Genomic DNA, 17792 nt, shown 5'->3' on the forward strand with positions numbered 1-17792 from the left:
AGTACGGGCCCATACTGTTGGATAAGGTGTCTAAGTCCATAACTATTTCGGGCTTGTACTTGACCCGACCCGGCATGGTCCATTTGGGTTGCATGGCACCATGCAATTGGATAGACTAAATGAGAGAAATAACACTTGGAGATTATTAATATATTATAAGTTCTAATATATTAATAATATTATTTGATTAGTTGATCAAAGAATTAATTTGGAATTAATTAAGTGATCAAAGGATAACTAATTAAATATATGGGTTGATTATGTAAATCATCCATATCTTGTATAGTGGGCTAAGAGGCTCCATGGATTATCAAGTTGGGTTCTACCCATAGGATGCTCCATGGGAGTTACAAACCCATGGGTCATGGAAATGAAGAGTCATGACACATTAGGGTTTACATGGTGTAACCCTAGATGTGTCAACACTATATAAGGATCATATTCTCCACAAAATCGGCTACACACAAGTTAGACAAGGAAACTAGAGGGCTTGGCCGATTTTGAGAAGTGTGTGTTATCTCAAGAGTCTTTCCAAGAGCATTTGGTGTTGTGTGAAGCATTTGAGGCATCACACTTGGGGTGCTAGGCTCACAAGGTTTCAAGGAACACAAGCAACAACAAGGTAAGTTATTCTATCTATGATTCAAGTTAAAATTGTTCCCCATGTATGCTAGATAGGAATATAACCTTGGAATTCAACTTTGCATGATAATTAGACAAACATAGATCCAAGGTTATTAGGGTTGCATGTACACTTAGGAAGTGTTAGAATGCTCAAAACCCATCAGTGGTATCAGAGCCTAGGCTTGTTTGTTTGTTATTTGTGCTTAAAAGTTGAAGAAAGTCGAAAATCTTGATGTCTGACTGATGGACTCGGTGAGTCCATGGGGAGGACTCGACGAGTTCATGTGTATCTTCAACCTACTCGGCGAGTAGGTTTATGCACTCGGCGAGTAGGGTCGACAGAATGCAGAATTTCGACTTGTGTTGCTGGAAATGGATTAGAATCATTACCCTAAAATGTTTTGGTACTTGAAAACTTATTTTAGAAGGTGTAATGTCTTTTCTAACTCATTTACAACAACAAATTATCAAAATTACAAAGATTAAATGTGATTTTGATTCTTGAAAGTGTTCATATTCATATTCTTGTTCTTATGATGTTTAGATGATCATAGGAATTATTTGTAACCTATGTGGTGAATTAATTCATGATCATAATGTGTTTTAATGGAGTCCATAACTTGTCCTCAAGTTATGGAAAACCAAAAGTCTCTTGGATTAAAAAACCATTAAAAGAACACAAGAGTTAGAAAAATGAAAAGTCCTCATTTTATTACTCTATTAAACTCATAAGTTACAAGAAATGAAAAGTTTTGAAAGATTACAAAACTTGCCCTCAAGTTTTGGAACAAGTAAAGTTAAGTTAAAACTTTAGTTCCAACCCCTAGAATTTTAAAAGTTAAAATTCAACCCTTATACTTATATTATTATGATTTAATAATTATATATATATGTATAAGAACAAAGTCGTCTTACCGCTAGTACGCCTCATTCACGAAGCCGGTCTATAAGGTGGGTATAAGGTTGTTGCCTATAAAATGGTGACTTAATGGGTGTCCACTCTCACCCACCGCTTGCTTGATCGGTGGAGGGTCGTTAGCCGAACGGGTAAGACAAGGACTTATTAATTCTCATTCAAAGTATGATGAATATTATAAAGTAACTAAATGTTTTATTAAATTCCCAATCTTAGTTACTTTAGGAAAAATGTGAATAAGGTGCTATTCCATGAAATTACACTTTACACTTTGATTAAGTCGTTGGTGGAGCGTGTGTGGTTAACCGGCACACTAACTTGGACTTAACAAGGTAGGTAAAGGGTGACTTAGGGTTTATTATAGTATCGGTGGAGCGTGTGTGGTTAACCGGCACATCGATTGAGTGATAAACTTTAAGGGTACCAAGTGATTTGCATGGTTACTTCACACCTCGTTTTGTGATCCTCGGTATCCCAGTCACAAAACATGGAGGGCACACTCGAGATTGAAACATGCCTTTGAAAAGTTCATTGAATCTCAAAGAATCTAGGAATTTCTAAGAACCATTCAAAAAAAACCTAATAGTAAAATATTGCGGTTTTCGTGGTGGAAATTGGTGAATCGTCATTCACCTACCTTTCAAATATGATATAGCTTAGATTACGGCATACCTCTTCTAAGTTATATTATATTGTGATTGGATCCTAGCCTTAATATTACATTTGGGTGTTTTATTAAGGACTCTCTTATATCTAAACTAATCTTGTCCTCTTTCCTTCAGATGTCTTTCAACAATGCTTCTGGCTCTAATCCTAATGGCTCCTTTTCCCTTATAAACTTGTGTGGGAAAGTCACCTTTGATGGATCCAACTTCAATGAGTGGATCAGAAACATCAGGATGATTACCCGCTACGAGGACAAAGAATATGTCCTTGACAAGGAGCTTAAGGAGATTGATGAGTCCACTGCAACTCCTCAGGAGATCGCTGAATTTCAGGCACATGAAAGGGATGCTACGAAAGTGGCTTGCATCATGATGGCCACGATGACAGCGGAACTCCAAAAGTCTTATGAGGATTTCTACCCTTATGAAATGCACCAAGATTTGATGGAAAGATACCATCAAAGTGCAAGACAAGAGAGGTATGAAATCATCTGCTCCATGATAACAACCATGATGAAGGACGGGGAATCCGTCACGAGCCACATGCAGAAAATGCAAAGGTATGTGGATCGTTTGCTGAAGCTTAATGTGAACTTCCCGGAGGATCTTGCAATAGATATTATTTTGCATTCCTTACCATCGTGCTATGATCAATTCCGCATGACATATCACATGAACAAGGAAGAAGTCACCCTCAGCAAACTTCAGGGACTTCTCAAGACCGCAGAAACAGGTCTTAAGGGGAAGTCGGTTGCTATCACTCCTAATCAAAACTCTACTCCGGTTTTGGCAATCGGGAAAAGTCGAGGGAGGAAGAGAAAGAGCTCTTCTAAGGGTACCAAGGCTCGGACCCTTGATGGCTCTTCTTCAAGTGGAACCAAGAAAGGTTTCGTTACTCCTTCTTCTGACCCAAAAGAGGCTGAATGCTTCTATTGCCATGAAAAAGCTCATTGGAAGCGGAACTGCCCAAAATACCAGCAAGATGTGAAGGATGGGAAAGTTAAACCCAACCATGCAGGTATTTACACTATCATTTCTAATAACTCACCCCATTCTAATTCTTGGGTCCTTGATACCGGGTGTGGTATTCACATTTGTTGTGACTTGCAGGGACTAAGAAAAAGTAAGGATGTGGAGCAAGGAAGGATAAACTTGATCATGGGGAATAGGAAAGCTATACCTGTTACCAAGATTGGAGTTTATACTTTATCGCTAAGTAGTGGGTTTAGTTTAGATTTGAATAAGTGTTGTTATTCGCCAGGAATGGCAAGAAATATTATTTCCTTTCATGCTTTGTACAAACAAGGGTTTACCTTTTCATTTAATAATGAAGTTGGTTCTATAGATGTTTTCTATAATAATGTCTTTTATTTTAAAGCATTACCTTGTGATGGTGTGTATGAAGCTGTATTTGTTGTAGATAACTTGGGAAATAATGTTTTGTGTATTGATTCTACTAATAATAACTTGGATAAAGCATCTTTATGGCATTGTCGTCTTGGACATATAAGCAAGAAACGCATAGGCCAACTCCAAAAGGATGGAGTCTTGGAGTCGTTTGACCTAAAGTCAGATGATAGTTGCGAATCATGCTTACTTGGAAAAATGACAAAGTCACCCTTCACAGGTTCGTGTGAGAGGGGTGAAGGTTTGTTGGACCTTATACACACGGATGTGTGTGGACCATTCAAACATGCCACAAGGGATGCTAATCGTTATTATTTGACTTTTACTGATGATTATAGTAGATATGGATATGTCTACTTGATCAAGCATAAGTCAGAGACTTTCGAGAGGTTTAAGGAATTTAAACAGGAAGTCGAGAATCAATTGGGCAGGAACATTAAGATGCTTCGATCCGATCGTGGTGGTGAGTATCTTAGTTCAGAGTTCCTCGACTACCTAAGGGAATGTGGGATAGTCTCACAATTGACACCTCCCAGGACACCACAGTTGAATGGTGTGGCTGAGAGGCGTAATCGAACCTTGTTAGATATGGTTCGTTCCATGATGAGTCGAGCTTCGCTACCAATCTCATTATGGGGGTATGCCTTAGAGACTGCCGCCCATATTCTTAATCTAGTCCCTACAAAGAAAGTTGCCAAAACTCCTCACGAGATGTGGACTGGTAAAGTACCTAAACTAGACCACATCAAGATTTGGGGTTGCGAGGCTTTCGTGAGACGCGAGACTCATGATAAGCTCGAACCTCGAAGCGAGAGGTGTATTTTCATCGGTTACCCACAGCGATCCTTTGGTTACCTCTTCTACAGACCCAGTGACAATGTGGTCTTTGTAGCAAGAAGAGGAGTCTTTCGAGAAAGAGAGTTTATAAGCCAAGGAGACAGTGGGAGGCAAATTGATCTTGAAGAAATTCAAGAATCAAGCGGTGAAGGAACTTCAAACTCTAGCCCTCAACTTGAGGAGGAAACTCCTGTTGAGCAAATTGACAAATCTGTACCTCTGAGACGTTCCACGAGAGTTAGGAGTGCACCTGAGCATTACTATGGATTCCATATTACTGCAGAAGGTGAGACACTTATTAGTGATGAGACACTAGTAAGTCAAGATGACCCTAACAACTACGAGGAAGCCATGGCAGGCCCCGAGTCTGCTAAATGGAAAGAGGCTATGGATAGCGAGATACAATCCATGTATGACAATCAAGTTTGGAACTTGGTTGAAAATGTACCAGGTCGTAAGACAGTAGGGTGCAAATGGGTCTTCAAGAAGAAGACCGACATGGATGGTAAAATACACACTTATAAGGCTAGACTGGTTGCAAAGGGCTTCTCTCAAATTCCTGGAGTGGACTATGATGAGACCTTTTCTCCGGTAGCCAAGATTAAGTCTATTCGGGTTCTGTTAGCCATAGCTGCATTTCATGATTATGAAATATGGCAGATGGATGTCAAAACCGCTTTCCTTAATGGGAAGTTGGCTGAAGATGTTTACATGAGTCAGCCAGAGGGTTTTGTCAGCAACGAGTACCCTAATAGAGTGTGTAAGCTTGAGAAATCCATTTATGGATTGAAGCAAGCACCTCGCAGATGGAATCTTTGCTTTGATGAAAAGGTCAAGGAATTTGGCTTTTCTAGGAGTGAAGATGAATCTTGTGTGTATGTCAAGGCTAGTGGGAGTATAGTTAGCTTTTTGGTATTGTATGTGGATGACATACTACTCATAGGAAACGACATTCCAACTCTGCAGGAAGTAAAGTCCTGGCTTGGGAAGTGTTTCGCTATGAAGGACCTTGGTGAAGCTGCCTATATTTTAGGGATAAGGATCTTGAGAGATCGGAGTAAAAGACTAATTGGACTTAGTCAGAGTACCTACTTGGATAAGGTGCTGAAGAGATTCAGCATGCAGGATTCCAAGAAAGGAGAGTTACCCATCCAGAGTAACACCAGATTGAGTAAGACACAAAGCCCTAGCACTGAGGCTGAGATAGCAGAAATGAGTCGAACACCTTACGCTTCGGCTTTAGGATCGATCATGTATGCTATGACGTGTACTCGACCCGATGTAGCTTTTGCCTTGAGCATGGTTAGCAGGTATCAGGCGAACCCTGGCAAGGCACACTGGACTGCGGTAAAGAATATCCTCAAGTACCTACGGAGGACTAAGGACTGGGTTCTTACCCTCGGTGGGAGTGATGACTTGAGAGTTGTAGGGTATAGTGATGCTAGCTTTCAGACTGATAGGGATAATTTCCGCTCTCAGTCGGGCTGGGTCTTTACCCTAAACGGAGGAGCAATTTCTTGGAAGAGTTCCAAGCAAGAGACAGTGGCAGGTTCTACTTGTGAATCAGAGTATATTGCAGCTAGTGAAGCAGCAAAGGAAGCGATATGGCTGAAGAACTTCGTTGGAGACCTTGGAGTTGTACCAGCTATTAAAGAGCCAATGGAAATTTTCTATGATAATGAAAGCGTTGTTGCCTTAGCCAAGGAACAAAGGGATCATGGGAGATCCAGACAAATCGACATAAAATACCATTTTATCAGACATTGAATAGAGGAAGGACTCCTCGTGGCAAAGAGGGTATCATCGGATGAGAATCCAGCAGATCCCCTCACGAAGGGACTGACTTGGGTTAAGCATCTCCAGCATGCTCGGAGCATAGGGCTGAAGGATGATATTAGATTTAGTAGTTAGATAACCTAGAAATTTGTAAAGTTTAATTGACATTAGATGATGAATAAAAGGTGTTTTATTTATGAGTAAAGTGTTGCTATCTCTTGTCGATCGTTTACTATATTTCTTTTGCATGTTTTGACTTCCAGAATAATTATGTTTGGTATATCATATTATTCAAACCTCCACAGTCGGTCATATGTCGGAAGTATGTATGAATCAAGACTGTCATGATTGGTTGCAGAGGTCTAAGGTGTTGGACATGGCTACAACAATCATGAGTGCTCATAAGTTCTGAGCATTGGACTCAACCCACGCTCACTGGAATCACTTCATGGAATTTATCTCGAGTGATCGTGAGACGGTAATATCATATAAGTCGTCGAACCTAGAGATATGATTTGTTACTTACGAGTTGGTTATTCAGACTGATAGGGATAATTTCCGCTCTCAGTCGGGCTGGGTCTTTACCCTAAACGGAGGAGCAATTTCTTGGAAGAGTTCCAAGCAAGAGACAGTGGCAGATTCTACTTGTGAATCAGAGTATATTGCAGCTAGTGAAGCAGCAAAGGAAGCGATATGGCTGAAGAACTTCATTGGAGACCTTGGAGTTGTACCAGCTATTAAAGAGCCAATGGAAATTTTCTATGATAGTGAAAGTGCTGTTGCCTTAGCTAAGGAACCAAGGGATCACGGGAGATCCAGACACATCGACAGAAAATACCATTTCATCAGACATCGGATCGAAGAAGGACTCCTCGTGGCAAAGAGGGTATCATCGGATGAGAACCCAGCAGATCCCCTCACGAAGGGACTGAGTAGGGTTAAGCATCTTCAGCATGCTCGAAGCATAGGGCTGAAGGATGATATAAGTTTTAGTAGTTAGATAACCCAGAAATTTGTAAAGTGTAATTGACATTTGATGATGAATAAAAGGAGTTTTATTTATGAGTAAAGTGTTGCTATCTCTTGTCGATCGTTTACTATATTTCTTTTGCATGTTTTGACTTCCAGAATAATTTTGTTTGGTATAACATATTATTCAAACCTCCACAGTCGGTCATATGTTGGAAGTAGATATGAATCAAGACTGTCATGTTTGGTTGTAGAGGTCTTGGACAAGGCTACAACAATCATGAGTGCTCATAAGTTCTGAGCATTGGACTCAACCCACGCTCACTGGAATCACTTCATGGAATTCTATCTCGAGTGATCGTGAGACGGTAATATCATATAAGTCTTCAAACCTAGAGATATGATTTGTTACTTACAAGTTGGTTATGCATTGACTGTACGAAACCGCATTGGTAACTCGATGTTATAAAACGTACTTTTGTGTGTAATTCAATAAGTGGTAGAACAAACATATGAGTCGAAGTTTATCTGTTCCTTCTTGGATTAGAAGCTGATATCTGGGCCCCTCGATGATTTTGTTTTGACCCATGTACCGGGCCCGGTCAGAACTAAGTTGATGTGTTCAATTAAGTTCTATGTCAAACAAATCGGAAATCGGGAAACAAACTGCTGGACAATAAGTAAGACATTGTTCCATGTATTTGTCCGGCTGATATCTAGAACGGAGGATTATATGATCACTTATCTTAAATGGCATACCATCGTCTTCTCAGTTCCAAGAGACCTTGAAAGAGCTACGATTGCCGGTCGGTTCCTGAAGTACTAGAGATATAGTTATTAGACTTATCCAAGTGGGAGACTGTTGGATAAGGTGTCTAAGTCCATAACTATTTCGGGCTTGTACTTGACCCGACCCGGCATGGTCCATTTGGGTTGCATGGCACCATGCAATTGGATAGACTAAATGAGAGAAATAACACTTGGAGATTATTAATATATTATAAGTTCTAATATATTAATAATATTATTTGATTAGTTGATCAAAGAATTAATTTGGAATTAATTAAGTGATCAAAGGATAACTAATTAAATATATGGGTTGATTATGTAAATCATCCATATCTTGTATAGTGGGCTAAGAGGCTCCATGGATTATCAAGTTGGGTTCTACCCATAGGATGCTCCATGGATGCTCCATGGGAGTTACAAACCCATGGGTCATGGAAATGAAGAGTCATGACACATTAGGGTTTACATGGTGTAACCCTAGATGTGTCAACATTATATAAGGATCATATTCTCCACAAAATCGGCTACACACAAGTTAGACAAGGAAACTAGAGGGCTTGGCCGATTTTGAGAAGTGTGTGTTATCTCAAGAGTCTTTCCAAGAGCATTTGGTGTTGTGTGAAGCATTTGAGGCATCACACTTGGGGTGCTAGGCTCACAAGGTTTCAAGGAACACAAGCAACAACAAGGTAAGTTATTCTATCTATGATTCAAGTTAAAATTGTTCCCCATGTATGCTAGATAGGAATATAACCTTGGAATTCAACTTTGCATGATAATTAGACAAACATAGATCCAAGGTTATTAGGGTTGCATGTACACTTAGGAAGTGTTAGAATGCTCAAAACCCATCACATACTACCTTCCACATCTATCCGTACTTTCTTCAAGAACTGCCCTGACTCCACCAAGTTACTTCTACTACTACTGATCTCTACTACTCTCATCCCAGGCTTGCCCTAGGGAAACCTCAGACTCAACTCAACTAGTCCTCAGCTGCTGAAGGTCTCCTTATAATGCTAATTAACCACCACCTGAACACCATCACATGTGACGAAGATCAGATAATCCTTCAAGTAAAAGACCCGTCCCTATAACGGTTGGACTCAAACAAGAGCTGCGCAATAGGGCCAGTTCTAGCACTCTGGGATTATTCAACCCTGATCACATGTGGTGTAACGTGTTCACCTAATGGCTAACTTCCATCATTCAGAACTCCCACAAAGCACGAAGCAAGCAGCATTCGGATAAAGGAAACATATTCAAGCAAAACTATTCTCAAACGAGAAACTGATCTAGCATACAATGCTAAGCTCATACTATCAGGCATAACCTAAACAGGCTATCATATTGCTGTCTACTCAATACTAGCATGCAATACTCATAAAGCTGTAACACATAAAGCAGGCACATAAGGCATCCTCCTAGATCCTTAGTCCTATACTAGCATGTTGTTCTACTGAAACTGAACTGAACAAATAACTTGTATGGGTAATTTGGGAGTACTTACTTGAGCTCGGCTGATCGCATGCACCACACCCTTATCTTGTTTAAAAATTTCTTTCTTTCTAAGTGCTTTCAAAATTTCTTTTAGAAAACATTTTCCTTTTAAAAATCTTTTTATTTCCCCTTAGTTTGAGTTCAGATACACCCGGAAGTGTATCCGAATCCCTCAAACCAGGGCTCTGATACCAACTTGAAACGACCCAAAAATACGACCCAAAAATTTCATTTTTCAATATAACTAAAAACCATAATCTGAGTGTCATATCATAAAACCATACGTGATATATCTCAAACATAATAAAAACACTGTGCGGAAAACTGTATCATATCTATGTCATATCAAAATCAAAAACTAAATCAACTCCCAGGATAAAAACTGAAGCTGTGGTGTGTGCGATGCCATCATCCCGAGCTCTTCCCTCTACTTGCGGAAGTACCTGAAACCAAAACTGAAACTGTAAGCACGAAGCTTAGTGAGCTCCCCCAAACTACCACATACCATACAAAACATATATAAAGCACATACTGGGCCTTGCCCACTGCATCAGACCGAAGTCTGGAACTAGCTGCATCGGACCGAAGTCCGGAACTGACTGGGACCTTGTCCCCTGCATCGGACCAGAGTCCGGAACTAACTGCATCGGACCGAAGTCCGGAACTGACTGCATCGGACCGAAGTCCGGAACTAACTGCATCGGACCGAAGTCCGGAATTGACTGCATCAGACCGAAGTCCGGAACTGACTGATCATGGCATAGCATAAAACATAACAACTATTATAATCACATATACTGCATACTGCATCGGAACAGAGTCCGGAACACATAACACAAATATGCTTGAATCACAAAGACATCAAGCACTCTAGCTACTGCATCAAACCAAAGTCCGGGACTACTGCTAATTAAACGGGCCGACATTGTGGCCGTAGACCCGTTCCTACTGAAAGGAAACTCACCTCGTGAACTGGCTGCTGAGTGTATGGCTCTGGAAGCTAGCTGCTGCTGCTCCGGTATCTCCCCGGCTACAAGTCCATAAACACACTCAATCAAATACTAAACGCTGCACTGGGTAAAATGACTCTTTTACCCTTGGTCAAAGTCAACTCTCAGACAAAGTCAACTCTCGGTCAAAGTCAACTCTCGGTCAAAGTCAACCCATAGTTGACCTGACTCGCCGAGTTGGGCCGCCAACTCGCCGAGTCCCTATTCTCACTCTTCGACTCAACTCGCTGCTACTCGTCGAGTATGGCATCGACTCGACGAGTACTCTCCCGATCCAAGAACTCAGACAATCTTCATCCGACTCGCCGAGTCCTATGAACAACTCGACGAGTTGTTCTTGAGCTTAAGAAGATTGCCTTGGACTCGCCGAGTTGTATGAACAACTCGCCGAGTCCCTCCATCACTGAGTCTACCCTCGAACTCACTGAGTCCACTCCACCACTCACTGGGCCCACTCGACATCGCTCAAAATGAAGGAATCGGGGACTCGCGACTTGACTCGCCGAGTCGTTCATCCGACTCGCCGAGTCACCGCCATGCAACTATTCTACACTCGATTCTGCTCGAATCCAATACATACAAATGATAGATCTGAGTCCATTAAGCTGATTTACCACGTAAAGTTTCCAACTTTACGTGTACAAACACATGAACAAGGGAATAAAGGCTAAAAGATGCTTAAAAGGGGTAGATCTAGGGTTAATATGCAAAATAACTCCATAAAGGCAACAGATCTGGGATCTACAACTCCTAAATGAACAGATCTAAGGTTATCTCGGCATAAAAGAGCTTCCATGACAACATAAAGCTTGAGAAAGGCATTAACAAGATCTAGAAAGGGTTTTAAAGCATAAAAGGGAAGGAGATCTGAAAAATACCTCAAAGAGTTCTTGCTTTCCCCTTGAATCTCTGCTCCACAATCCTTCTCCTTGCTCCTTTCTTCTTCTCCTTCTTCAAGCCTTCACAATTAGCACACAAAATCACTTAGAACACTCAAGAACGAATTAGGGTTTTTCTCACAGCTTTAGAGGGTGAAGGAGGCGAGATTGGGGGCTATAAGGTGGCTTAAATAGTGGGCAACCCGGGGATTTAGGGTTTCTCCCAGACGGACAGACTCGCCGAGTCGCCAGCTAACACGTGCTCGAAATCCCGTCCCTACTCGGCGAGTCAGGCTATGAACTCGCCGAGTCCCTTTACAAAACTTCAAAATAAATACCAAGGAATCATCATACCGGGAACGGGTCGTTACAAACTCTCAAGTGTCAATGTCATAACATATTTCAAAATAGTTTTCAAAAGTAATTATCAAAATCCAGGATCCTCATTCATGACTCTTTTATCTTGTGTGTACAATCGAGCCACCACCTTCTCGCGATCCAGATAAGAACCTGAAACACATAACACATAACACGGTAAGCACGAAGTTTAGTGAGTTCCCTAAAACACCACATACACATATTAGCCACTCGAGGCTATAACTCTGTAGGACCTTCCGGTCCGATGTGTCTCAGTGGGACCCTCCAATCCCGTGGCTCGTTGGACCCTCTGGTCCAGTCTTGGTGAGAACCCTTCGGTCTCACTACTCGTTCGATCCTTTGGTCCGGTCTAAGTGAGGACCCTCCAGTCACATAGTTCGTTGGACCCTCTGGTCCGGTCATAATATAGCACAGTTCGTTGGACACTCCGGTCCGGTCTAAATATCACATAATATAGCACACAATACATATCACACATAAAATGCATAACTCAGGCAAGCACATAAGACCCTCTGGTCACACATAATTAGCACTCTAGTTAAAGTATAGTGAGAAGACTCACCTCAGGTGATGAACAACCCCTATAAACGCTACTACTACGCACCGGCCTCTAACTCTGTGCCAAACCCACAATTATCCCAATTAGGAACTAAGTCCCAACGCTCACTAGTTAGGTCTAAAGTTAGTCCACCAACTAGCCCATCAATGACCTAAAACCCGTTGGGCCCACCAAGGCACAATAATAAATGGGCTCTCCCGAGGCCCAACTCCCTTGGTGGTTATCGAGGCCAACAAAATTAATAACCCTAAATGTTACACACTAAAATACTGGATAATGGTAAACAGGTCAAATACACGGAGATTGGTTTAATTTATAACTCTATGAAAAATCTCTTTGTAAAAATACTTGTAAAATAACAATAAAAAAAATAAAATAGGGGGGGAGGGTGTTTAGTTCTTTCGATTGTTTGACAAAAATTAAAGCTAGCTAGAATGAAAATATGAAAAGTAAACAAGTAAAAGATTGGATTAAATTAAAAAAAGTGGAATTTGTTGATTTTGGGGAACACCTCATGGATGATATGATTGACTTATCATTAGACTTAATGGAATAACACCTGTGAATTGATTTAACTTGGCTATAGCAATTAATAAGCACAAATTGCCTCAACTCTTCTTAGAAATTAAAATGGCTAGAGAAGCTCTTAACACATTTCCTTAATTGAAGTCACAAAATCAATGAAGCATAAAATCTTGTGAAAATCAATTAGCTTTAAGTTGTAAGAGTTACCAAGTCCAAAGCATAATCAAATGCTTACATTATCATTATGGAGGAAACATTTCCATGGTCTAAATAAAATGAAAACAAACATATAAATCATTTGTTGCTTACTAATTTGAAAATCTATTACTTAACCAAGAAATTAGTCAACAAATACAAGCATTCGTTCATCCAAGCTCATGATCAAAGATAAATAAACACACAAGATGTTTAACTAGAAAACATTCCCATAAACATCAAACACAAATGTAATGATAAGTCTTCAAAGCAAATAATCATCCACGGGTTAAACCCTAATCAACCAAATGAAATTTTTTTATCCACTCATGGCCAAAGTAAAAGAAAAACAATATAGTTTAGTAGTGTCAAACATTGTCTTAGATGCAAGATGAAAGAAAATTACACTAAGCTTCCAAAAAATTTTCAAATCTTCCAAGGCTCTTTGAGCGAATATGGTGTGTGTTCTTCAAGTCATCCTCCCACCAAAATGGCTCCAATTTCCAGCAAAAGGGGGTTGATTTCCGGATTCAAAAAGGTGCCAAAAGTCACCCACCAAACTTCCACAAATAGAGTCAACAAGTCAAACCCGAAATCAGCTCAGGGCAATTCACGTGGACCACGTATGATTCCATGCGGACCGCATGGGTCACACTGAATGTGAGACTTGGGCCATTAATCATGCATTTTAACCCAATCTTCACTTCTTAAACTTCAGCCCGCAATCATAACTCTTTCGGACCCATTTTCCATTCCAAAGCCTTCTAATGATTGACCCAATACTCCTTAAAATTTTCTTGTAGCTCGATTCCGCGTCGCCTCATCATCACCCTTGCCCACAAATTAGATCCAAATTGATTTCTTCTTTTACGCAAGCACCTAGCCCAATCGCACCACTTCAAGTCCACAAACAAATCACATGCCTTCATAAGTCCCGCATCCTTCTAAGCCTCCAATAACAAATAGTCTTCGGTAAATCCTGCAATTAAGATCAAAAGACTAGAAAGCACCTGGTAGAGGAGAAATATGACAAAAAGAGAAAATATGCATGAAGATTGACTAAAATGAGATGGTTTTAACTAAAAATAAACTATGAAAAGAAGTAATAAAAATGAAACTATCAAATCACCCCAAGCTTGAACCTTACTTGTCCTCAAGTAAAACAAGACCAAAATGAACTTGGGACGAACTACCCTAAAAATAAAAAGAATGGATAGAACTATGGAACCTGCTCAACATTAGTCAACATGGTCAGAAGTGATCTCGCTGCTATCTCACAACTTTTTCATCCGATGACAATGGGATCATAAACCACAGCCAGGACAACACCTCTAGGTGAGTAAGGAGGGATGGTCAGTCGCAGCATCAATGGAACATGCATACAATGAATAACATTTGTAGTAGGGAGAAAGCGACTGGATGGGCTCGGGTGGAGCTCTTCTTTAAGTGCACACTCTGATCTCACGTCTGCCGGCTTCTCTCATGTGTAACTAGGTTTAATCGCTCGGGCACAGTTGTAGGAATCAGCTCACTTAGCATTGACCTGAACCTCCCGTAGTATCCGACTCAACGGCCTCTCTAACATCACCAATTTGCGAAAAGAAACAAATCGATCTATATACAAATATACAATCCTAAATAAATGAATATCAAATGTCGGATGACCGAGACGTTGGAAAATTTGTTCAATAATTGAACCGGCCACCTGTCTAAAATAGCTGCAACTAATTTTTTTTCAACTAGATACACCATACTTGAAGGTAATGTATTAACAATCGAAATCAAGAAAACCCTTTTACTCAAAATTTGGTTCCCAAAAGTGTGAAAGTGGAGCCGAAAGGGTAGTAATATAATTCGAATGGTCTAAGTGTGAAAATGACCATGTGTGGAGCATAAAGATGTAATGTAAGCTCCTTTGTAAACTTGTAAATAAGGTTTTTTTTTTTTTTTTAAGAATAAAATGTCCAAATGTGGACTAAAAGACTCTCTAAAATTCTAAGGAAATCGCGAAAAGATATGGTGATGTAAAGAGGCCGGATATGGATTCTACTCGGGGACAAGCACTAGTGCTTCTTCCTAACGGTTCTAACATGATCAAGTGTGATCCTCTCGGCGGTAGTGACCACAAGGGTAAGACATCCAGTGCTATAGTATATCCTATAGTCGTTAGTATTGTATGCATAATTCTTCATGAAAACTACCTTTTTTATGATCACTTACCCCTTTAAGCTACCAACATCTGATCCCAAGTATGAAATCCCAAGCTGTAGCTAGTGGTCCCGGTTCGATGGGTGGGATAGCAATAAGATCATGGACCAATAATGATACAACAACTATGAACCTGTTCCATGGCATCCAAGAGAGGTGAGAATAAACAGAAAACAAAAATGCATGAATGCTAATGCCCTAAGCTAAATGCCTTGCAAAAATAAAAGATGAAAAAGAAGAAAATAAAATTTATTATTATTATTATTATTATTATTATTATTATTATTATTATTATTATTATTATTATTATTTTTCTTTTAATGCAATTTATACTAAAATGCTATGCATCCTAATTTAAAATGCATGATAAATTAAAAAGAAAAAGGAACACCCCACCCCAAGCTTAGAAATAAGCATTGTCCTCAATGCTTGGGGCGAGGCGAAAGTACCTAAACTGGGGGATCGGGAGGAGGATACGGGTATTGGGGGTAGGGGTAAGGGTAAGGTGGAGGGGGATAAGGATGGGTGGGTGGGGGTATGGATAAGGAGGCGGAAGTGGGACGTTCTCAAAATGGTTTTGGGATTGGTGCCACCCCCATATATGGTGCATTTGCTGGGACATGATTTGGTTTGAGACACAAAGCGCCTCGAACCGCTCAGAAAAATTAGGGGGAAGCGGGTAGTACACGGGAGGGGCTTGTGGCTGGGCGTGCTATGGACCATGAGTGGGCTCATCGCCGGGCTCGTCATCCATAGGCATCTCGTCATCATCTTGATCGTGGAGCACATCCTCATTGACTGACTGAGTGATGGTCCCCGCAAGTCTCCACCGAGTGCGATCGTGGAAGGTGAAGTTGGTGACTCGAGGGTCGGGAAGAACGAGATACCCGACCCCTTGAGGACAAAACCATGTGAAGCTACTCCTGTTCCTGCGACGGTTGTGGTGCATGTTTATGAGGTTGCGCTCATCCAAAAGATTTTTGCTTTCAACAGGCTGGAATTCATCAGGGAGCTCGATGTCAAGACCGCGAGCCAAAAGTGTGACAAATCCCCCAATGCAAATATCACCGGATGTCTTGGATCTCATGTGGGCACATTTGTGGAAGAAGAATGAAGAAAATTTCGGGATTGGCGGCCTTTCACGCCTCGTCATACACCAAAGGAAGAAGAGCTCATTTTTGGTGACTTGGCCGGCTTCTTTGCGGGCAAAAACTGTACACACCAGGATGTGATGGGCAATGCGGAGGCATGGGTGGATGATAGAGGTTGCTTTATCCCGACCGGCACACGAGAAGCTACCCCCGATGATTTTCGTCCAAAATGTCTCGTGATTGAACTCAGCAGGTAGGACGTTGAAAATTATGGATGTGTTTGAAGAAGACAAGCCCAAGATGTCGTTTATCGTTGCAAAATCGATGTACCTTCGGTCCCCTAGAAGTTGGAATGCAGCTTTCTTTTTTTTTGCTATCGTACCCGTTATCGGCGAGAAACTCTCTAGTGGGGAGCTCGTAAGTGTGCGCCATAAGGTTGAGAAGGTTTTCCCACCCAATGTTACGGAACAATTGGGTGTCCCCTTCAAGAACCCCAAGTGATATAAGCGTGGCCTTGCACACGAATTTGGTAGATGCAACTTTTCTAGGCAAGCTCTTTGTGTAGTTTTCGGCTGCCTTGGCATCCCGAAATCTTGGGATATCGGGAGCATCGCTTTGATTTCTTGTCGGGGCTTTGCCTCGGGCAGCAGCCGGGCGCTTCCTAGATGTAGACATGGACTTCTTACATGAAAAATAACCACCATTTTTGTTGAAAGTTCAAAGTTTGCGCGCAAAAATTCGGGATTTGACAATTCTGCAACTCTCCACCCCAAGCTTTAAGCTTTTGTTCAATATCCCGGGAGAAGCAATTTACCGTGAAAACTCGATGAATCCAGCAATGGCTTGAAATTCTGGCGAAATTTTCCGGCGAGCTTTGGGAAATTTTTTGGTGGGGTTTGTAGCCTTGTCCAAGAGGAGTACAATGGTGGTGTCGGAATCGCGAGAGGTGGCCGGAGTTGGCCGGAAATCGGCCGAAAAGTGGCAATGGGATGGTGGTGGTGCCCCGGGATATAGCAACATATCGGACCATTGTTTTAGTGGGGTTTGTAGAGCTCTGAATTTGGAGAAGAATGGTGGTGGTCTCGCGAAATTCCGACCGGTGGTTTGACGGGAAAGTGAGTTTTAGTGGTGGAGATGGACGTTATCTAATGGAGGTTAGGGGAAAGGAAGAAAAAGAAGTGGGGAGGAGAAGGGCCGGCTAGTGATAAAGAGGGGGTTTAATTCGTGGTCAAACCTGGTCAAAACGAGTCAACGTTGGTCAACAGTTCACGCGGACGCGGTCGCGAGTACACGTGGTCCGCGTGAATAAACCCCTAGCTATTCTGGTTTCCCTTTCACGACATGCGATCGAATCCTGCCCACAAATGGTCCGTTTTAATATACACGCGGACAAGCTTCCGATAACACGCGGTCCGCGTGAATTGGACTGGAACTCTTATGTTTTCGGGTGATGGACGCGGACACT

The sequence above is a fragment of the Lactuca sativa genome, chromosome 5 (genome assembly GCF_002870075.4).
Source record: "Lactuca sativa cultivar Salinas chromosome 5, Lsat_Salinas_v11, whole genome shotgun sequence".
Classification (NCBI taxonomy): Eukaryota; Viridiplantae; Streptophyta; class Magnoliopsida; order Asterales; family Asteraceae; genus Lactuca; species Lactuca sativa.